Source organism: Manis javanica, chromosome 8 (assembly GCF_040802235.1).
Source record: "Manis javanica isolate MJ-LG chromosome 8, MJ_LKY, whole genome shotgun sequence".
Classification (NCBI taxonomy): domain Eukaryota; kingdom Metazoa; phylum Chordata; class Mammalia; order Pholidota; family Manidae; genus Manis; species Manis javanica.
In genome coordinates this window covers 35,946,192-35,968,247 of record NC_133163.1, presented here as the reverse complement: position 1 = coordinate 35,968,247, position 22,056 = coordinate 35,946,192, and the positions used below count along the sequence as shown (strand labels likewise).

General features: G+C 45.8%; 1 protein-coding gene across 9 annotated transcripts in view; it reads left to right on the top strand.

The window, feature by feature from the left end:
• PLEKHG3 (pleckstrin homology and RhoGEF domain containing G3) overlaps window positions 1-22,056 on the top strand; it is a 63,001-nt gene that overhangs the window by 18,284 nt on the left and 22,661 nt on the right. For 4 of the 9 annotated variants that reach the window (XM_073242261.1, XM_037006311.2, XM_073242260.1 and 1 more), the window contains exon 1: window positions 5,161-5,419. The exons of 1 other annotated variant lie outside the window; for it this stretch is intronic. The gene's annotated coding sequence lies outside the window, so the exon portion shown is untranslated. Of the gene's footprint in view, window positions 1-5,160; window positions 5,420-22,056 lie in introns of those variants that run through there. 4 more of the 9 variants (XM_073242266.1, XM_073242263.1, XM_073242265.1 and 1 more) reach the window with 1 other exon arrangement.

The window sequence follows — 22,056 nt, the reverse complement described above, 5'->3', positions numbered from 1 at the left end:
TTTGATTCCTTGGCATAGCTGCTCTGTCCTGTTTGGGTTAGACAGTAGCTAGGACTGGGAACCCATAGGCCCCTTTCTAGGAGAAAAACGTCAACAACAAAAATACAGTTGGGAAGAACTGCCTTCCTCTGCAAGTAAGCAGGCAATTACCTCCTAATTAAGCTTTCATTAATTTGTTTTCTGAGGGTTACAGTAGTGTACCTGGTAGATACACCCCGCCCTGCTTGTCACCAACATGTTGAAGATTATGCATTGCACATGAATCAAGGTGGAACTTTTTCATCTGATTAAACATAATTGCCTGATTTATTCCAACATCATGAGGTTTTAAAAGCCATGCCTTTTTGTTTTGGAAGCATTGGGAGGAACTGTGTGTTTTTTATTCCAGTTCTGTGTTTCAGAGGAGAAAGAGGAAGCACCAAGAGGGGAAAAGAATTCAGACACAAGGCAGAATTCAGGCCAGCGGTTTTTGAGATGTGGGCTATGGATATCTCTTGCATCTATCTGAATCACTTGCTATTAAAATGCAGATTCCTGGTATCTGCTTCAGTCCTGAGTCAGAAACTTCCCAGGTGATCCTTAACACCCAAGTCTGAAAATCTCAGGTAGAACAGGAAATTCTTTTCGGATATTAACAACCTAGATCAAGGAAATACACACACAATTCTAAACACTGTATAGTTTCTAAACCCACGCCAGAAAATCTCTCACTTGAGCATTTAGGCTGGGGAATGCTAGACTGTTGCATGTTTATACTTCATCCATCTACAGGCGGTGACGCAAAAGAAGAACGTAGGCCAGAGATCAGAGATCTAACAGTCAGTGTTTCCATCCACCCCAAGAGCATCAAAGGCTGGTCTCAGGTGTTGTAAATGCTGACTTACTGTCCTTTTATCCAGTGATAACAAAGGTGGACATAAGTGATCTCCAGAAATGGTTCACACATGACTCCCAGGTTCTTGAAAAACCACAAGTGATTGGCAAATGTTTCTATTGCAGGCACACACTCAAACAAACAGCTCATTTCCTTCAAGAGCTCTTCACAGCCTGGCAGGGAGCCTGATGCAGTAAGGAGGGAAGAAGTCTTCCTCTCCCTTCCCCCACTCCTTCTTCCCTTTTCTGATGTCAGATTTTTCTGACACAAAGGAATTCAGACTGGGGGAAAGAAGCTATTGATAGAGAATTTCAGGAAGGGGACTCCTTCCGCCTCCACCTCCCTCTGGACCTCTGCCCTCTCAGAGTCCTTACAGATTCTTCATTTAATTCATTTCAAGAAGTCTGGGGGCCCCAACGCTCTGAATCACTGTCTTAGAAGGCATTGCGTTACACTGAACTTTATTCAATGTGCTCTGGGGAAATGTGGAGTTGGGCCCTGCTCACCAAAGATTTTGACAGGATTCTGATAGATTCTGATTAATGACAGCAAGGAAACTCTGGGACAGGTGGTAGTGTTTCACACTTTTTTTGCTTTAATAATAGCTTTATTGAGATATATTTCACATGACACAATCTACCCATTTAAAGTACACATATGTGATCCTTTGTGACTGGCTGCTTTCACTTAGCATACTCCTCAAAGTTCGTCTATGGTGCAGCATGAATAGTACTTCCCTTTTGTGACTAATACTCCATTGTACAGATATACATTTTATTTACCCATTCATCAGCTGATGGACATTTGGGTTGTTTCTACTTTTGGCTGTTAGGAATAATACTGTTATGAATATTTGTGTACAAGGTTTTGTGTGGACACAGATGTTTTCATTCCTTGTGGGTATATAACTAGGAGTGGAATCACTCAGTCAAACGGTATATGGTAACTCTATGTTTGACATTTTGAGGAACTGCCAGACTGTTTTCTAAAGCAGTAGCACCACTTTACATCCACCAGCAGTATATGCGAGTTCTAATTTCCCATTTTCTTGTTAACACTTATTATCATGTGTTTTTTATTTCAGCTGTCCTAATGGGATGTCTGCTATTTCGTTGCTTTTTAAAATTTGCATTTCCATAGTGGCTAATGATATGAATATCCCTTCATATTTATTGGTCATTTGTATATCTTCTTGCCCATGTTTGAAATGGTGATTTGCCTTATTACTATTGAGTTGTAGGAGTTCTTTACATATCCTAGATAAAGTCTCTTAGCAGATATATGATTTGCAAAATTTTTCTCCCATTCTTTGGGTTGTCTTTTCACTCTCTTGATGTGCTTTGAGGCATAAAAGTTTAAAATTTTGATGATATCTGATATATGTTTCATCTTTGCAGACTGTGGCTCACATTTTGAGAAATGTTGCTTAAAATGCAACTAGAAACCGTGGAAGCTTTGAGACCTCAAAGCCTGGCAGGGTTTCTTAGGTCACCTTATTGGGGGATTTCCTCCAAGTTTGGGATTTCATTTCCCTAACCCAGCCAGCCTTGGCTCTCCTCTGGGCTGACAGCACAGAGCCCCAGGGACCTTCACCGTGTTTACAATTCCCTCTCCTGAGGTCTACCACAATAGAGCAGCTGAAACGACAGTTTGGAAATGTCCTTTATTGTGAGAACTCAATGGCCTTTGTCTGTAGGGTTTGAAATTTTGATGCTAATGTTGGCAGCCAAGAATTAGGAAGGAGGAGGGGAAGGGCTGGGAGAGGAAACCAGGCCACTGCTTTCCAGTCACTTCAACCCTATGCTGTCTTGGTTTTCTCACCCATAAAATGAGGGTGAACATCTCTAACTCCCCATCTGGATATGTGGGGGTGCTGTGAAGATAAATTAATCTGTATGTGTTGGAACACTTTGAGATCTTGGATTAAAGGCATTACAGAGGCACAAGGTATTATTATAATAATTAATGATTTAATAGCAGGGAGGGTGAGGCCACCAACGCAAAATGGGTTGGGGCAGGAAAGAGGGAGGCCTTGAGATGTGGGGGCAGTCTGGGCCTAGACGCAGGTTTTTATTGTCAGAGGTGAGATTGTGTGATTTCTCACAAACTGGGCTATTTCATCTGAATTCAGCACCACACGCTAGCTGTGTGACCTTGCCTGTTTCTTTTCCTGGAACTGGAATTGTTTGTATAAAAGGGCTTGGAATAATGGTTGGCACATAGTAAGTACTCAAACGTGGTCCCTACCTGGGATCTTGTCAGGCTCTGCTTTTGCAATCTTGGCCAAGTTGCTAGACCCCTCTGATCCTGAGTTATCTGAGCTGTAAAATAGGGTAAGGATACTTACTAGCTCACAGGTGTCTGTGAGGATGGAGGGAGACTGTAACCCTGAGGAGAGGAAATCCTGTGGCAAAAGTGAGATCAGTCAAAGGGAGAACAGAAATAAAGGTTAAAAACCCGCTCATTGCTTACAAACTGCGGTCCAGGGGCCGTCTCTCTCCTGCTCCAGCAGAAGCAAGCGAAGCTCCCCTCAACCTCTCAGGTTCAGATAAGCCCTCGGTAGCCCAGGTAATTTACCCATTGACATGGAGCTGAACTACTTCTCGTCACCCCTTAGGAACACACCTGCTGATATGGAGATGCACTAAAGCCAGGGGAGAGATTCTGGAAATACTACAATTTTACCCACAGAGACGATATTTGCAAGTAGGGTAGCACCGGCCCTACAAATGGTGTGCATTCACTAAATGAGTTGTTATTAGTCATTGACACTGTTAGCTGTCCTAAGCTGAGTGAAGGGTGCACTCAGTATGGCTTAGTTAAGTCAGGGACCTTTTTTAGTATCTGCAATTTGAGGTGGGCAGGAAGGGACTGACAGTTCCAGGTGATAAGAGAAGAAAGCAGGGTCAAAAAAAGGCGGAGGGCGGAGGATGCCGTGCCCTCTGGAAGGCAGGAAGGCACCGGGGCTCCTTTTTCTTTCAGCTGGCAGGCAGCCTGGCCGGCCGCATCTGGTAGAGGCGCGGCGGCTGTTTCCCTCCTACCCGCCTTCCTCAAGATCTGCTTTTACCTTCCCAGTCGGCGAGTGTAGGGCTCCGCACGGCTGGGGCAGAACCTCCCTCCCTGAGGAATGCGGGTCCCGCTTCCCCAGGCGAGCGGGCCCAGCGCCTACCTCATTCCCCGCAGTCCAGAGCGGGGAGCCCTGCTGCCTTCACTGCACCCTCCGCCAGGATCCTTTCAAAGTCACCTGAAAGCCATTTCCTTCCGCGCCCGCCCCTCCCCTGCACTCCCTGTAAATCACCTGGACCTAGCATTTGCCTTGAGCAGGTTTTTCTTTTTTTGGCTTGTTTCTAACGAGAACTTTATAGGCCGTTTACTATACACACTTGTCTACACCCCGGTATCAAATATACCCAGTAGTTCTGCTCAGTGTACTCTTCCTTCTCCCTAGGAACTGGTGGTAACCTGGGGTTCTCTCTTGCCTTGTGCCGGGGCAGCATTTCTGTTTTAGGACCTTTACTGATGAATTATTTCGGGTTTTTATATTTATGCTCTTGCTCAAATCCAGCCTGTCCTCAGAGTGTCCCTGTCTTCTCCCCGCTTTCCAGGTGCGTACCTTTCCGTGCCCCAGTGATTTACGTACAGAAAAGCAGGAGGCAGAGTCTCTTAATATTACAGAAACGGGGTCCTCTATTACACAGGTCTCTGCATATTGTTTTCCCACCTAACAGTCTCTTGGTGGACTCGCTCCAAGTTCAACTCTTTCTGGTTGCTTCATTAAGGTTTGGATTTACATCTGTAAACGGTCATGGAGACCGAGTTTCGGTGAGGAACTCAAGACGTGCTTTCTGACCCAGAACAGCTAAGGTGACCTGCTCAGGTAAAATCAGGACCCCTACATCCGATCCTCACTTGAAAGTCCCCTCTTCTGTCCGTACAATGGAGGATGTTTTGGCTGTTTCGTGCCCTTCAGGAGGCCGTGATATTGGGTCTGTGACACTAGGGTGACCCCCTCCACCACGTGCGTCTTTGTATCTTAGAGCTTCTAGGCAGCCCGGGCGCTGCTAGCTTTCGGCGGACGGCCGGCACCCTGGCCGCGCTCGCCCCACCAGCGGGCGTTAATCATTAGCGTTGTTCGAGCTCCGCACCCGCCGCAGACTTTACTCCGGCTGCCGCTCGCAGCGCCGCGAAGTTTCTCCGGGTCCCCGCGGTACCGCCAATTGCTGGATTCCAGCCGGGGCCCGAGTCTCCACCCACTGGAAAAATTCCTGCGCGCCCCTCCCTCCCTCCCTCCCGCTGCAGCTCCGGCTCGGCTGGGCCCCGACTTCCTGCCGGACGCTGGGAAGCCGCGCGCTCAGGCTGGGGTCCCCAGGGGCCGCGCTCGCAGCTGGCCGCTTAGCTGGCCGCAGAGGGGCTGGCAGTGGGCGGGAGCGGCCGGCAGCCTCAGCCCCTTACGAGAGCGATTTTCAAACTCGCGCTCGCGACGCGGCGGCACCTGGGTAGCCTTGCGCGCCGTGCGAGCCGACCCGGCGGGGTAGCGACCTCTCGGTGAGTGTCCCTCGGTTCTCCCCTCTATCTCTGCTAGTGCAACTGGCGAAGTGGCGATGCCAGAGTCAGTCCAAGGCCCCCACTTCCCGGGACACTCGCTCCAGCGCCCTGCTGGGTGGGTACTCGGGACGGCCAAGGAGGGCCCGGGGCTGCGTTGGCTCCTTCCAGTGCGACCCTCCAGGCAGAGGGCCGGAGGGCCGGAGGCTTGTGCACAGAGACATTTTCTGACCTTCAGGTCCCCTTCTCCCCACCCCCCACCGGAAACAAAAGGAGCGAACACGCCAGGTGGCTCCGAGAGGCGCAGTTTGAAATCCGGGGAGCCCGGGAAGCTGCGCCCAGCCGCCCCACTGCGCGCTCCGTCGCGCGAGGGCTGTTCCTTGCCTCGGATTGTGGGCCCAGGCGGGGTGGACTCTTCTAGAGAAGGACCCGAGCGTCGGGTCCTGGGAGCCCAAGAGGCGCCAGGTTCCGGGTTGGTGCCACACGGTGCTCGCTCTTGGGAATCTCAGCTCGTGTCCTATTCTCGGCCCTTTAGTTTGGAAAAGCTAGGATAAGGAGTGCAAACGTGAAATCTTAAAGACGATTTTAGGTATAGCTACTTACACTCTTTGGAGTGCTTTTGCAAAGAAAAGGAAGAAAGGAATGTGAAATATAGTGGTGGGAAGCTGAAGAGGTGTGTGGTGGGGAGGGAGGCCGCTGCGGTGGCAGTGTTAGTGGCCATTGTAAGAGTTTCATCTTTGAGGTCACTGGCTAAGCTGTTGGCATATGAAGGAGCCCGTCTTCTGCTCTGTGGACCCCAGGAGGCAACCCAGACTGCATCATCCTACAGGGAATCCTCAACTGGGGGTTCCCAGAGTCTCCCTAACCTGCCTCTGCATGCAGCCTAATCACACCATCCTTGCTCAAGAAATAATAAGCAGGGAGAGTAATGACAGCCCCAGAGTGTCCCCGCTGAGCACATTGCCTCTCTCCTTTCAAGAAAGTGCCTTTTTTAGCACCTCCTTTGCTGGACTGGGAGTGGAATCCTGAGTGACTTAGCTGGGAGTGACTTCTCCCCAACCATCCCCAGCAGAAAGCCTGGGGAATAACTAAAAGAAAGGTATACCCCTCTTTCTGTTTCTCACCCGCTTCCCTGTGATCCTGAAACACCTCATCTCCTATGCCTGCTGTTAATACTCCTGCTGCCCCTTCCTTCCTTCCTGGGAAGGTTGGGCAACCCCTTGGCTCCAAGGGTATCTTGCTTTGGGTATGGGGCAGGGAGTTGACATGGGGTAAACCAAGTCCTAGAAGCAGAGGGACTGGTTTAAGAGCTGCTTTGGGGGCTTTTCTATTGCCTTTCATTAGAAGCAGACTGTCAGGGAGAGTGGAAAGAGCACTGGCCTGGAAACCCAGTGCAGAATTTTGCTTGAGTTTTAGTCCTGGCTGTACTGCATAGCATCAAAGATTGATAGAATCACTCGGGCTGGAAGGGGCCTCAGATTAGCCTACTCCGTTTACACATGAAGGCAGCAGAGTCCAGAGATGTGACGTGATTTGAGCCTGGTCCCTGTTGGCCAAATAGGGACCAGAACTCAGATTTTTCTCACTCTATGCTTTTTCCAGCATGACCTGAGCAAGTCACATACCTTTTCTGACACGGTTTCCACGTGAGTAAAGTGGGTTCTTGCTTACTCTTCCTCGTGGAGGCTGTGGTAAGGAGCCCACATGTGTGGGAAGTTTTCTATAAGCTCCTATACAAAATAAAGAGCTCACTGTAGCTAGGAGGGAATCTCAAGAACGTTACAGTTTGTTGGCTATGTCCCTGTGTGCCGCAAGGAGATTGTAGATACCAGGAACCAGTCGTGGGGGTTTATACCCCTGGCTTGTAATGTCTCAGCTCCAGAGTAAACATTTGCCTTACCAAACCCACAGCTATCCCAGGGTCACTGTGTTTACACTGGAGGAGGCCAAAGGCCATGGCCTGAGGGACGACCAGGGCTGGAGGGGAAAAGGGACTGTATTCCAGATGTTTGGCCCACCCGTTCCCCTCCAGCCCCCATCAGAACCCTGTGAAGGTGCGGCCTCCAAGCCTGGGGGGTTGCCACGATCCCAGGTTGGACACCGACTTGGGAGGGTGAAGTGTGGAACCATCTAGCAGTTCTTTGTTATGTTGGGGGTGGAGGGGCCTCTGGATGTTGGGAGGGTGTTGCCTTTGCAGCTGCACTGAGGGCCGTCTTTAACTCCTCATTTGTCTCCCTCCCTCATCCCAGGCTGCCCCTCTGGCCCAGCCCTGCTCTGTCCCTACTCTCTGGCCAGCTCTAGCTGCTTGTCCCTAGGCCTTTGTTCCAGGGCTGCAAGCCCCTAGTTCCCCAGCAAAAGCTCACAGGCTGGAGCCCTGGCGCCTGGAAATCACTGCTGCCAGCAATAAGGTGACATTGGAGTGCACAGGGGACCTAGCAGACCATTTCCTCCTGTCAGGCTCATCTTGGATGCCTAACTTGCCCCTGGCCAGATTCTCTTATTTATCTTTTCTCATCTCTTCCTTTGAATGGGTGGATCGTCTTTTCTCCCTACACTCAATGCCCCTTAGTTCAGTGTTAAAGTATTCATTCATTCATTCAACAGTTATTTATTGGGTACCCATTGTATATGAATGCTAGATGCAGGGGATACAGCAGTGAATAAAACATACAACAATCACTGATCTCAAGGAGCTGACTTCTAGTGGGGGAAGCTGACAATAAGCAAGATAGATAATTGAAGTAGAAAGCTTGTTAGTGATGGTGAGGATGTGGAGAGGGAGAACCCTGTACACTGCTGGTGGGATTGCAAATTGGTGGAGCCACTATGGAAAGCAGTATGGAAATACCATGTGACCCAGAAATTCCACTTCTGGGAGTTCTTCTGAAGAAACTGAAATTACTAATCCTAAAGATAGATGTACTGCTATGTTTATGACAGCACTGTTTCCAAAATAGGGAAACAACCCAAAGTCAATCGATAGACAAATGGATAAAAAAGAAGTGACACATATATATAATGGGATATTACTCAGCCACAAAAACGAACGATATATTCATTTGCAACAACATGGATGGGCCTAGAGGGTATTATGCTGAGTGAAAAGTCAGGTGGAGAAAGACAAATACCACATAATTTCAATTATACATGGATTCTAAAAAAACAAATGAACGCACAAAACTGAAACAGACTCATAAACAGAACACTGGTGGTTACCATAGGGGAGGGATGTGGGAGGATGAGTGAAATAGGTGAGGAGGGGGGAATTAGAATGTTTGCTATGTTGATCTAGGTGATGCTTACATGAGTGTAAACACATAGAAAATTCCAGCTGTACACTAAGATTTGTACATTTTATTGTATGTACCTCAATATAAAAAATAAAATCCAGTCAAGAAATTAAAAAAATTTAAAGCATGTTAGTGATAAGCAGAAAAATATGATTGGGAAGGTAGATATAAGTTGTCATAGGAGGGGTGAGATGGCATTATAGATGGGGTGGCCTGGGAACCATCCCAAAGAATGATAGTTTTGAGATAATGCCGAAGGACGTATTTCCCTTCATCTCAAGTTCCTTTTCTTGAAACCCAGTTCTGGCAACACTGAGGAGTGAGTGAGGTTTGAAATTGGACAGACCTGGTTCAGATCCCAGCTTGACTGCCTACAAGCCTTGCGGTGCTGAACTTCTTTGAGCCTGTGATTCTCACCCGGGAAAGAGTTAGTCATTTTACCTGCCCACTCTGGTATTGTGAGAATGAGCAAAGGGATATTGTATGTCAAATGCTTAGCAAAGCCTATAGAGATGTTCAAATATAATAGTCTTTTTATCATTTCTCCATCCAAATTCTGTGGAGGTAGCCCAAGATTCTTAGTGCCATTGCTAAGGACTCTAGATGACACGCTTTCTGTGTCAGGGTTAGGTAGATTAGAAGAAGGTGAAAATGGAAACCTTAGTCAATGCAGACTTGCTAGTTAGTGAGTTTCTTCTACCACTCTTTGTGCTTCGGACTCCCAAGTGTGTGCTACTTCCCTGGGTGACGGGGTGGACCAGGGGCAGCCCTGACCCTTTGTGCTGGAATTCCTCCTGCTTCCCACCAGCCTGATGAATCACTCCTCTTCTCTGGCCCTTCCCCTTTGCCTCTCAGCTGGGAAGGCTATCTGCCCCTCCCCCAATGTCCTGTAGATAAGTTATGCTCAGTGGGACAGAAAGGGGCGGGGAAGATGAGGCAGTGGCAAGAGGGGAGCTGGGCAGATGGTGACAGATGCTGTTCTAGGAGAGCCCAAAGAGGTGGTGAGGTTGATGGAGGCTTAGAGGCAGTCCCAAAAAGAGTCTCCCAAAGGGTCCACCATGGACTAGAACTTAGAATAACAGAATGGACAGACACTATGAGGTCTCAGGGTCTGGCTAGACTCTGCTCAGCTCTCTGCTGCTTCCATGCAGCCAGTCTGGGGCGTGTCTTCCCCTCTCAGCAGGGCCCACAGGCATCACAGGGAGCGGCCTGATCAAAAAGGCTCTGTCTGCAGCTGTGGTGAGCGGTTTCCTGGGGGTGCTGGGCTGGCTCAGGAAGCAGGGCTGGGCCATGCAGGGCGAGGCCGTGGGAAGTGGTCATCAGGTAGACCACTCCCCCTTGGCGCCCCACAGTGCCCCTGCAGGACAGCTGGGCAGGCTGGGTGGTGAAGGAACTTCCCTGCGCCTGCCAATGGGTGCCTCGAGCCCTGGTAAAGCTTGGTATAATCTGGAAGTTGCAGAGAGGGCCCTAAACAGCCCCAGGCATTTTTGTGATGTTGGGTGGGTGAAAACTGGGTAGGGTCACCAAATCTGTGATCAGAAGGAGGGGTATCAGGGGTCACTGGCAGCCACTCTGGGAGTTAGCTGCCTGAGATAGAGCCTGGCCTTGCTAACTGGATCTCTGCTCTGTTCTCCTTATTTTTATTAGAAGCTCTTTGAGGGCAGGAACTCTGCTTGGTCCATCTTTGTTTCCATGTAGCACAGAGAAAAGTAGCAACTGTAATTGGCAGGGCCTGATAAACCTGTGTTGGGGTCCCATCCTGAGACTAATCTCTGCTTGGTGGTCTCATCTCCTCCAGCTTTTCTTCCATGGAGGTAGGAGGAAGAAGGCAGTGGTGGGGGTCAAGTCCTGCCCTGGGTGGGCTGTTGCCAGCTGGAGATGCACATGAAGTGAGAGCAGGGCCTTTGGGAAGAGAGCCCTGGTACAGCTCAGAGAATGGTATAGCTTAGACTGTTCATGCTGAGCAGACTCAGGCTGAACATAGGACCTGAACAAGGTTCCACTGGGAGCAGTGTTGGCTATGCATGCAGCTTTTTGGGAAACACAGTTTGAGGGTCCTAGAAGCTGCTCTGCTTATTGCTGGAGTCTGGGTAAGAATGGAGAGAGGGATGCAGCAGGAATGGGGTGTCTATTTTTTACTGTGGTAACAGCATCTAAAGAGGAGAGATGGGTTCTACGGGTACTTGGAAGCTCTTATTAACTCATGTCCTTTATTCCCCTGGCTGTGAGACTGTGTGTGTGTGTATATATACATATATAAAAATTGGAGGTACTTGAGCAATGGATGGCGAGTGTTTATTGACAGGAAAAGGGAACCACTATTCACAGAGTCTCTTTCCCCTGTGCTATACCCCAATATAAGTTGAGTAAGTAAAATTCTGTGTGGTGAAACCTTAGGAATTAAATTTTCACGCTCTTCACATATGTTCTCTTTCTGTCCGAATGTGCCCAGAGTATAAGATTCGAAGAAGTTAAGCTGTGGTCAGCTGCTCTGGCAGAGGGGCAGGTAGCTCTGTATTTCTGTAGTGTGGAACACTGAAAGGGTTCACTGGGACCAGGCCTCCCAGGCCTGCTGCTGAGTTTGCTCCCATGCAAATTGGGCCCAAAGTGAACAATAGGGTGTGCTTATAGTCTTGAATATAGTTCATCCCATACTATGTCCCATAATATCCTATAACACCTCTCCTACTCTCTTCAGGACTTGGCCACCCAGCAGCCTTGCTTATTGCATATAGTCAAGAAGGTTTCAGATCAGCCAGGACTCAGGTTCCTACATTTTTTCTGCACCAGCCCCCTCAGACCCTATTTAACTTTTATATGTTGAATCATCCTATTTCCAAGCCCACAACTGAAAGGAAGCAGAAAAAAAACAAAACAAAACCCAGGAAGAATGGACAGACATCAAAACATTATGAAAAGACAGGGACCATTTATTTAGGGGGAATGGCTTGGCACACCTTGGCCCTTGTACGGATCATCATTTTGAAATTGATGCTCAGCTGGTAACGGTCATCAAGAAAGGTTAAATCATGTTCCCTTGACTCTGTTGAGGAAGGCAGGGAAGGACGTATATAATATATTTTTAAAAGATTCCCAATCAGATTGACTGACATTTTTTAAAGTGTTGGTAAGTAGGTAATAATTAGTGATATTAAAAACAAAGCAGAATAAGTGGTGTTACCCCCAATCACAGATAAGGAAATTGAGACCACACAAGGTTGGTAACTTGTCCAGGATCACTCAGCTGAGACTTGGCAGGGATGAGGTTTGAACTCTGAATGGCTCTGGAGCACATGCTCTCAACTCTACCCCAGACTGTTTCAAAACTCTTGAAGATACTGCTTTTCGGAAAACTCTCTCTGGAGGGGTTCTAGCTAGTCAAGATTTTACTGTGTTTCAGCAGAGCAGAGAGGGGTCCTACCTTTGTTCATCTCCTCCCAACAGACTGCCAGTTACCCCAGAGGGTGCTTGCCTCAGTGGAAACAAGAGTGCTTTCAATGCATTTACATTTTAAGCACCAAACTGGGAGCCACACAGCACTTTTTGAGACCAGAAAACGTCAGGGAGGAGCTGCAATTTCAAAATCTCCCAGGCCTCCGTTTTGTGCCTGTTTTGGTTCTGGACGCTGCTGTGGGTGTGCTGTCTTGCTGGCTGTGCCCGCTTGGGTGGCACATTTAGGAGCCCTGTTTCCATTCTCCCACCATCTCATTATCTGGCAAATGGTAATTTTGTCTTACTTCTCTTGTTTGTGATAAAGCTGGAATGTTACAGATGCAGCTATCTTCCCTCCCTACCTGGAGGTAACAGTTCTCCATACAGTATTTATGTGTGTTTTGGTACTTTTTTCACTGCTACCTATAAGTAATTTATAGTCTGGTGGTGTTTTAATTTTGACTTATATAGCATCTTACTGAGTGTATCCTCCTTGAACTTAACATTTTTTAGGGAATTGCATTGTCATCTAGATGAATCCATGTTGACATGTTTAAGTCTCGTGTATTCCTTTAAATGTTATATGGTGTCTGTTATATAATTATATCACCATTCCCTGTTGATGGACATTTAGGTTATTTCCTTTTTTTTTTTTAACCACTGTGAATACCTTATCAAAAATCCATGTGCCAGTCTTCTCTAGTGTGTACATCAGCAGTGTGGTTATTGGGTTATAAATTGTGTTTTTCAAGAACACTGCCAAAAGTTCCCCCAACTAATAACATTTGTAATCAATTTATGTTCTTGCTAGGAATATGAGAGCTCCTGTTTCACTAACACTTGGGTTGTGTCTTTTAATCTGGTAAATATGAGGTGGTATTTTAAAATTATTTTAAAAGTGCTTTGATCACAGGTAGGGATGAACACTTTTCCCGTTCATTGGTTAATCGGTTATTATTCTATGAGTCTTTCCCTTTACATTAAAAATGTTTTATTTAACTGGGTAATACAGCCACATGATTCAAACTCCAAAAGGAAATATAGTGAAAAGTCTCCACTTCTGCACCTCAGCTGCCCAGCTCCCATCCTGAGATAATGTTAGAGGTTCTTGTGTACTTCTTCAGAGTTTAAAATGCCATTTTTTTTGTTATTGATTTGAAGGAGCTATGATATATATGTTAAATAACTATCTTTTGTAGGTTAGATTCATGATATATAGCTCTGGATTGTCTAAACTTTAATGTTTCTCATGGGATGTTTTGATTTGACCAATCTTCTGTTTGTACTTTCTGTGTCTTGTTCAAGAAATCCTTTCCTACTCTGATTTTGTAAATATACATTTAAAAATACTTCTTTTTAAATTTAGATTTTGCTTCCTACAATTACATTTCAAATTCACCGGGAATGTATTTTCTTTATGACACTGCTCCTAAACTCTGACTATACACTAAAGGAGGAATTTTTTAAAAACAAGAAGTACTGATGCCTTGAGCCTCACCTCAGATCAGACCAATAAAATAAAAATATCTTGGAGTGGGGCCCAGGCATGGTTATGAAATGCCTCAGGTGACTTATGTCCTGACAAGGTTGAGAACCACTCAACCTTGTAAGATAGAACTGATTTACTTTTTTCCAGAGGAATAGCCAATTTTTCCAGTACTGGTTATCAAATAGTCTATACTTTTCTCTCTGACTTGTTACCTTTAAGGTTTGATTGCTTGACTGATTTATAACTTTTTTGGATATGTTTTTCATATCTTAAAATTCACCCATGTAAACTGTTTAGTTCAGTGGTTTTTAGTATATTCACAGAGTTGTGCAACTATCACCCCTGCCCAAAGAAACTTGGCATGTGTTAGCAATCGTTTCCCATTTCTCCCATCCTCCAGCCCCAGGTAACCACTTATCTACTTTTTATCTCTATGGATTTGCCTATTCTGGATGTTTCACATAAATGAATTCATACAATATGTGGTCTGTTATGACTAGCTTCTTCATTGTTGTTTTCAAGTCATCCATGTTATGGCAGGTTCACAGCTCTTCGCTCTTTTTTTATTGCCAAATAGTATTTCATTGTATGGGTACACTGCATTTTGTTTATCCTTTCATTGTTGATGGATAGTTGAGCTGTTCGACTTTTTGCCTAATGTGGATACTGCTGCTATGAACAGCCATATATACTTTTTTCATGTGGACAGTTGTTTTCATTCCTCTGGGGTTATATCTAGGAGTAGAATTGCTGGATCATATGGTAGCTCCATGTTTAACTTTTTGAGGAACTGCTAAATTTTTTTCCAAAAAGCCACACTATTTTACATTCATACCAGCAATGTGCAAGGGTTCTAATTTCTCTACATCCTCACCAACACTTGCTATTGAACACTGTTTTGATTTTAGCCATCCTAGTGGGTATGAAGTGGTATTAGTTATGATTTTGATTGCATTTCCTTAGTTGAACATCTCTTCATGTGCTTATTGGCCATTTGTATATCTTCTTTGGGGAAATGTCTATTCAAATCTTTGCTCATTTTTAAATTGACTTTTTTTTTTGAGTTGTAAGGGTTCTTTAAATGTTTTGGATACAAGTCCATTGTCAGATATATTTTTTTGTGTCCTGTGATTTGTCTTTCACTTTCTTGATAGGGCCCTGTGGAACATAAAAGGTTTAAGTTTTGATGAAGTCCAATTTCTCTCTTTTGTTGCTTGTGATTTTGGTGTTGTGTCTAAGAAACTATTGCTCACCCAAAGTCACAAAGATTTACTCTTATGTTTTCTTTGAAGAGTTTTATAGTTTTAGTTCTTAGATTGAGGTGTATGAACCATATGCCTTAACTTTTGTGTATGGTGTACACTAGATGTCCAAATCCATTCTTTTGCATGTGAATATCCAGTTGTCCTAGTATCATTTGTTCAGAATCTTATTCTTTCCCTATTGAATTGTCTTAGTACTCTTGATGAAAGTCAGTTGATTATAATTGGGAGGATTTATTTCTGTACTCTCAGTTCTGTTCCCTTAATCTATCTGTTCTTTATGCTAGTCTTGAGAACTGTAGCTTTGTAGTCAGTTTTGAAATTAAGAACTGTGAGTCTTCCTACTTTGTTACTTTTCAAGGTTGTTTTGGTTATTCTGAGTCCCTTGCTTTTCCATATGAATTTTAGGTTCAGATCATCAGTTTCTGCAAGCCAGCCTGGATTTTGGTAGAGATTGTGTTAAGTCTGTAGGTCATTTTGACGAGAATTGCCAACTTAACGATGTTAAGTGTTCTGACCCATGAATGAGGGATGTCTTCCATTTATTCAGATCTTCTTTAATTCTTTGAACAGTGTTTTATGAAGTGAAGTCTTACACTTCTGTGGTTAAATCTATCCCAAAGTATTTTATGCTTTTTGCTGCTATTACAAATGGGATTCTTTTGTTTCTTAATTTTGTTTTCAGATTGTTCATTGCTGGTATAATAGAAATATAATTGATTTTTTCTGTATTTATCCTGTGTCCTGTCATATTGAACTCTTTCATTAGTTCCAATAGTTTTATAGTGGATTCCTTAGGATTTTCTACATACCGGATCATGTAATCTGTGAATAGAGTTAGTTTTATTTATTTTCAATCTGAATGTCTTTTATTTCTTTTTCTTGCCTAATTGCCTTGGCTAGAATTCCAATACAGTGTTGAAAAGAAGTAGTAAGAGGGAACATCCTTGTTTTGTTCTTGATCTTAGGGGGAAAACATCAGTCTTTTTCCATTAACTATGAAGTATCTGAGGGTTTTTTCATAGATGCTTTTTATAAGATTGGGAATATTCCCTTTATTCCTAGTTTATGGAAGTGATTTTGTCATGGAAGTGTGTTAGATGTGGTCAAATGGTTTTTCTGGGTCAATTGAGATGATCAGGTGGCTTTTGCATTCTATTACTCTCTTGAATTATATTAATTTTTGCGTGTTAACCCAATCTTATATTTCTGGGATAAAACCACATATATTCATATGTTGCTGGATCCAATTTGTTAGTATTTTTTTGAGAATTTTTGCATCATATTCATAAGGGATTTGGACTGAAAAAAATTCACAAGGATTTTTCTTATGTTATCTTGCCTGGTCTTGATATCAGGGTAATAATGGCCTCATAGGATGAGTTGGGAAATGTTCCTTCCTTTTCTATTTTTTGGAGGAGTTTGTGAATAATTGTTATTTATTCTTTTTTAAATGTTTGGTAGAATTCACCAGTGAAGTCATTTAGTCTTGGGATTTTCTTTATTGGATGTTTAAAAATGACTAATTCAGTCTCTTTACTTGTTAACAGGTCTCTTTGGATTGTCTTTCTTCCTGAGTTGGTCATTGTTTTGTGTCATTCTAGAAATTTGTCTATTTCATCTAAGTTGTCTAATTCATTGGCATATAGCTCTTCAAAGTATTTCCTTATCCTTCAAGATATCTTTTTTTGTCTTTGGTGTTCTGCATTATACTACATATGATGTGTCTTAATTTAAACTTTTTTAAAATTTAACTAGGTGTGTGCTTTCAATCAGAGATCTGAAGTCTGTCATCACTTATGGAAAATTCATACACATTCTGTCTTTGGAAATTGCCTCTTCCCCATTTCCTTTTTCTTCTTAGGAACTCTGTGGACCTCTGTGTCTCTTAATGTTCACATTTTCTATCATATCTCTCTGCACTGAATTCAGGATGATTTCCTCTGTTTTTCCATTTCACTAATTTTCTCTTTAACCTACTTGTTGGATTTTAAATTTCAATATCATATATTTCATTTCTATTTAGTACTTTTCCAGTCTTTTTCAGATTTTTCCTTTATTTCTAGTTTGTCTTTGCTCAAGAGTAACCTCCTCCAAGCCTTCCCAGGCCTGCCTATCTAACAAAGTTTCCATCTCCCAGACATACTCTTTTCCCTGCTTCATGACACTTACCACTATCCAGAAATATATTAAGTAGTTGTTTACCTTTTGTGGACTTCTTCCCCACTGGTATGTAAGCTCCATGATAGGAAGAATTTGTCTTATTCATTGCTATGTCTCTGGCACCTGGCGTATGATTTATACTGCTGAGATTTGAGTAGTCCTGCTTTCAGACAGGAAGTCATCTCAGCCCTGATTCTGCAGCTTTCAGCTGGGCTGGGTATGACCAGACAGTAGAGAACAGGTAAATAGCTTGGCTCTCCATTTCCAAAGTGTTTTCTGTGCCTCCACTGACTATGCCTTTTTATTCTGTCACATGAGCCCAGAAAATACCATCCATCCCATGTGCTTCAGTCTTCTTCTGGCATGTGTTTCCCCAGTTGCCAAAATCAGTAGTAGGGATATGAGTGCCAGAAGACCTGGGGGGAAAAAGGTCCCCTGGGAAGATCTGGTCCTTACCTTTAGGAGGCTATAGTTGAGTTAAGATGACAGATCATTCACAGAAAACAGGTCAGGACACTTGGCACTCACTGAGCTTCAGTGCAGATCAGTACCCTGTACTGTGAGCACCTGTGGGTGGGGAAGGGGAGCCTGTGCGCTGGTCCCTGGGTCATCATTTGCAGTCACATAAAAGGTTTTTGGAGGCGTCTTCTGGGGAGTTATGAATTCCCAGGATACTCCAGTTTGGCCTCTGTCTGAGGTTGCCCTTCTGTGTAGGATCTTGTTGTAGCAAAATGTTAACTTGTAAAAGGGCACAAAGTGCCCGAGGGCATTCCCACAAGGTCTTCCCAGGGATGGCACCTTTCCATTCTGTGCCTCTGCGTCCATGGGAGGCGGTGTTGAGGAATGGTGAGGAGCACAGGAAGCATGTATTCCAGCAAACCCTGGCTTTCCCTCTTACCTACTCATATGGCCCTTGGGTAAATGAGTAAATAGTTCTAGGTCATAGGGGTGTTGTGAGATTACACAGAGAATGTGTTCTCACAATGCCTGGTATGCTCTAATAAAATGCTAGTTGATAGCATTCCAGTCTGGCAGATTGGGAGCCACTTGTGCCTCAGTTTCCTGATCTGTAAAACAGGGATGATAATACCTCTTGACCACCTCCCCCTACCCCCATTGTAAGGATCAAAGGGTTAATATCCTCAGGCTTGAGGGCCTGGGGTGGGGGAGGAGCTGCTTAAATGGAGTATTGTTGTGCTGGTGAATGATCTGGCTTTGTTCTTGCCTCTTCAGTGTTTTACTTTCTGCTGTTAGTGTCCCCCGTGTTTAATTGCTGGTATATTTGCCTGTCCTCAGCAGTGTGGCGCTCACCTACAGGACTGGACTGGGTCTTTGCCATTTTGGACCTGCTCTGTTGGGGTGGAAAGCTTCATTTCCTCTGTCAGAGGCCCCCCAGGAATCAGGAATGAAAGAAATGCAGAAAGTATGACCCACACGCGGAACTGGTTCTGAATAGGACATTTATTGAAGAGGTTTTGCAGGAGGCGGCGGGCGCTTTAATTCCCGAGGCTGGCTGTTGGTGGCAGCTCTGCTTACCCCAAGCTTGTTAACTGCCCGGCTGCCGGCTAGTCCAGAAAATGCGGCCCCTGGGCCCCACCTGGGCCTCTGGGTGCTCAGATGGGAGCCCTCCTGAGGAAAGCGGTAGGTACCCCCTGGGGCCAGGCCAGGGGGTGTGAATGGGGCATGGCCAGGACTATTTCAGCTCCAGGCCTCTGCCCCACTGAAACCTGGCCAGCCACGGGGTTGGGTCAAAAAGTAGGTTTCTTCTTTAGGGGTTCAGAAACTGAGGACCCCAGGGGTGCAGGTGCAGAAGAGCGGCCCTGGCCTTTTCTGGTGGACTTGGCCATCATAGCTGGGTAAGGGCAAGGGACTCCTGTGTCCTTTCTAGAGGTGGCAGTAAATAGTTCTGCCAGGGAGCTTTAGAGGGTCTTCTGGTCTCTGAACATCGAGTTGGGTGACCCAGCACACAATCGCAAACACACTGGGAAAAGCAGAATTAATCTACTTATCCTGAAATTCCTTTTCCTAGACTCTGCAGAGCGTGGTTATTATGGATAAACATGAAGTGGTGGCAGGTTGGGCAGGTGAAATGAAGTCCTCCCCACCCCGTGTTGCCCCTGTGCCTGCCACTTCCAGAGCTTTGGGCTGCAGGAACGGAGTCAGACAGCAGATGGCTGCCCTGACTTGGCCATGTTTTTCAACCTTGAATCAATGCTGCTCTTCCCGGAGAGGCACTCTGCTGCCTGGGCTGTGCCACTCCATACCTTGGCATCCCCTCACCCCAGAATCTGCGGGTTGGTGACACCTGCCCTTCCTGTCTGCTTTCTGGTCTCTGTAAACTCTCAGCCAAGGGAGAAAGCTCCTTTCCACCCACCTGGGAACTGGTTGGGTGAGTTTCCTGGGCTTTCCCTATTGAGGCCCCTTGGAAGGGAAGGTACGGTACGGGGCCTGCGGGGTGGGGGCAGGTGCTGTAGGGTGGAAAGGGGCCATTCTAAGCTCTGGGAGGGGGTCTGTGAGGCCCTGCTGTCTGAAGGGCTGGCTGCTTTTGAGAACTGACACTTGAGTGAATCTATCAGGTCTGCCCTGGAAAACCCACTTTCCTTACTTGTCTGGGTCAGTCACCAGGCCCAAGGTCAGCACCCAGGGTAGAGAAGTGTGTGTTGCGGGGAGGGGGGCGGTTTGGAGCACTTATCTTGCTTAGTGCCTGAGGGATGGGGAAGGCCCAGGTGATTTGACAGATGGCAGCAGTTCACAAAAGTGGGTTGCTCACATATGGAGACCTTCAGAGTCTGTGTGGTCTTGTTTAGAATTGGAGAGGAAGTTGCATTTGTGGGAGCTGCCTTGCTGGCAGCCTTGTCCCCTAATTCTGATTTGCTTGGAGAGGGAAAGTGAGAATTTGGGGAAGGGGAAAAACCTTCAGGAGGTTAAGATGTACACAGACTTCCTCCAGTTGAGAGCTGCTGGCCTGGAATCCCAATGGGAGATTCCCTCCGGTTAAGCCCTGGTGTCTCAGCTTTCTGGAGGAGGTGTTCTTTTCCTGCTTTTAGAAGCATCTGATTGACATGTAGCTTGGTACCTTCATGTTTCTTTGGGGCCTCGTTTCTTCCCTCATAGGGGTTGTAATAGGTTTCATTCTTTCTAGCAGACGCTCCCTGTCTCTTTGTCCTCCTTGAAGCCCTCACTGTACATCAGCACCTTCTTGGGCATTTGGCTATATGAATGTCTGCTGCCGTTGTGCCACATGGTGCTTTGTTCCTTTTTAGGGCACGTGCTGACACTTTGTCTCTGGGAGCCCCTTCACCACCTGTCCTGGTAGTTCCTCCGGGTTTGGCTCGGGTGTGCCTGGTTCCTCCAGCGTGTTCTTGGCCTGCCTTCTGGCATGGCCTCTTCCCTCCAGACGCCCTATGCCCTTGGGTGATCCCGGTCCTTTGGGACTCTACTGTCCCATGCTGCTGTCTTTGCATCAAATGCTCTCAAGTCTCTGCTTCACCTCGCAAAAGCTTACTCATCATTCAAGACTCAGCTAATATGTCAGCTCCTTTTAAGTTGCCTCGGTCCCCCAGGAACATTGGCTACTTGCTTTTCTGTTGGCACAGCCCACGTGTTTATACTTGTATACCAGCACTTAAGGCATTGCCTTGTGGATAATCTGTTCATATGGCTGTTTTTTCTTCAGAAATTCAGTTCCTTCAAGACAGGGATAGTGTCTTACTCATTTCCGGATTCAGTGCAGATGCCCAGGTAGCATCATGCTCAGAAGTGTTGAATGAATTCCCCAGCTGAGGCAATCTTGAACTCCCATCCTGCTTGTGATACCACTGTCTACCTCCTTGTGGTACTGATGTGTTTGTGTTGTGTCTCTTACTAGAGTATCAGCTCTAAGGTGCGGGCTTTGTGTGTGATTATCTTTGTGTCTCCCAGAGGCTGCCACGATGTCTCAGCGGAGTGGTGGCTGGGAAGTACTTGTCCTGTGAATTCTAATGCTCCCAGCTCAGGTAGGAAGGACAAGTAGTGTTGCCGCTAAAGGAGAGAAGGGGCAGTAGCACAAGTCACTCACCCTGTTGCTCCTTACTGTCTAGCTAGTTAGGAGCAGAGTTAGAGCTGGTTTTGAGCAGGCCTGACCGGAGTCCCACGCACGGCTCATTCTTACACATCCTGCTACTTGCCCCTCATTGATACTCCCTGTGACCGGAAATGGGTGGACACCAGGAAGCCCAGTACCTGTTGTCTTTGTCTTACTTCGTGGCTCGAAATGTGTCTACCTTGGAGCTGGATTTTGTTTTTTCTTTAAAACCCAAGGGCCAGTGTCAAGGATATTTATCAATCACTTGTTTGTCCTTTTGCCAACTCATGTTGCCTTGTGTTCTGTTCCTGCTTAGGCCTGTATCCCACATGGCTCTGTTCCTCTCGGGCTCCCTGTAGTACCTGTTGTCTTTCCCTGCGGAACCCTCAGGAATGTGCTCTGCCTGCTACGGCAAAGCACTCTGAGTCACATACACTTCAGCTTCTGGTTTGACCTTCTGTTGGGCATAGATATCAGACCATTTTTCCTTTCCATCTGAATTGCTTTGTTTTTCTTTTTAGGATCATGGTCCTAACTGGTGTTGGGATCATAGATGATGGATGGTTGGTGGAGGAGGGTTTGATCATGCAAGCCAAATTTAACACATTATTATCAATTTGAGATGGGGTCAAAATTTTAGGCACAAATCAGAAAAATCTCTTGTCCTCATGCTTGCAGAACAAATCATTCATTTATCCTCTTCACTGTTGCCATTTATGGTGGGCTTACTGTGTGTCAGATGTTGTACAGACTGCTCCTCTGGTATCATTTCAATACAGGAGACCTGTGAGGTTGGTACTATTGCTGTACTCATTGTGCAGATGAGGAACTGGGAGCTTGGTGTGGCCAAGTGACCTGCCACCAAAGCCACACACAGCCAGTAAAGTGGGAGGAGCTGGGGTTCACACCAGGTCTGCCTGACTGTAGAGCTTGTGAATCCA